The sequence below is a fragment of the Anopheles aquasalis genome, chromosome 2, assembly GCF_943734665.1.
Source record: "Anopheles aquasalis chromosome 2, idAnoAquaMG_Q_19, whole genome shotgun sequence".
NCBI lineage: Eukaryota > Metazoa > Arthropoda > Insecta > Diptera > Culicidae > Anopheles > Anopheles aquasalis.
In genome coordinates, this window is record NC_064877.1 from 6,372,501 (window position 1) to 6,374,070 (window position 1,570).

Below are 1,570 nucleotides of genomic sequence, written 5' to 3' on the forward strand. Positions count from 1 at the left end.
GGGTGGAATGGACGGAGTGGTCTCCCACTCGTCTAGAGAGTAATTATCTGCCATGCAAATCCTGCCCACCTCACGCGCCTCACTTCGGAGCGTATTGTTGTGCGAAGCGAAAGGAAGCGAAGCATGTTCTCTATTGGATTTCATCCCACGAATTATGAAAACCATAAACCAAGCACTTAAGGTTTGTGCAGCACACGAAACTGACGTCTGGCGTGTATTAGCGTCTTATCATGGCTCACGGTAGTAGTCGTAGTAGTTGTAGTGTACCAGAGACTCATCATCCCTTCATGGTCTGTCCCATAGATTCACTTCCGGTATACCATTTTAGGCCTTACCTCCGGGGCACCATTAGAGAGGGAGATCTGGGTTCGCTTCTTAATTGAATAACTCCCCGTCCTGGGTTGGTGGTCGGTGTCCTGTGGTCCTGTAGCTTCTCCTGTACGGAGCGGTTCCGGGATCACAACGCTCGTGGATGGTGTGGCGAGCACCCGAGTATGCCCGACTGCCCGCATGTTGCCGCATTTATGAGCGGCGGAAACGGTCTAGATATGCTGTTTTGAGTGAGGTTGTGGCTGTGGTCCAGTTGTGGTACGGTTTTAGTATCTCGTACTGCTGCCGAGTAATGAAACCGCGGCATAATAGAACAGTTGCTGAACCACATTACTCCGTTTCCCGTTTTTTGCACCTCTCCGCCCCGGCAGTTTCCCCCAGAGACCTGAAACAATAAACAAATCGGCGCGAGCCCACTGCTGCTCGAGATTTTCAGGAATTGTGGAACAAAACTGTTTTAGTCGCTTTCACGAGATTTTGATGCAAAGTTTACACAAACATTGTTCCTCATCCCAGTGCGATTTGAGGTCGAGTAGAAGTCGTCTAGCTTTCAGCGACCGACCCCCCCCCCCCCCCCTCCCCAGGGGAGTCACATCTTTCGGAGATAATCATCATAAAACAGTTTCTCCTTTCTATCCTCACTATTCTGATGTGCGACGATCACGTTTCGTTCCTCCGACCACGTGCGCTCGCTCATAAAAACACCTTTTTACGATTCCTCCATTAATTAACCGCCCCTTGTGTGTCTATGTCCCGTTCCGTGGTCTCCTGTGAAGGGCGAGAATTGCAATCTCGGCCAAACGAGAGAAAGAAAGAGCGGTCGATCGAGGCGCATAATTGAAAAAGGCGCGCTTTTACGGCCAGCTCACTCGGCCAACGCGTTGAAAGTGGGCATTAATGGTGTCGACGACGTGATGGGGACGTTAGAAAACTGAGAACTTGTTCGCGCGGTAACGGTTGACGCATACGGGACGGTGACGACGTGCACGCTAAGCTCATGTGCAACGGATTTACTGTATTCCAATCAAACACGTGACCCGGCTCGAGACCGGACAGACAGGTCGTTAGCAACTGGATTCTGATATTCTTCACTAGAACCAGACCATCCGTTTTTTTTACATTTGTATACATAAAATGTATAAACTGGTTGTATTACTTGCTGCAGTTTTAGTTACAGCAAAAGAGAGAACGAAAATACATAAATGATCACTACATGTTCAACATGTTTTTACTGCATTTT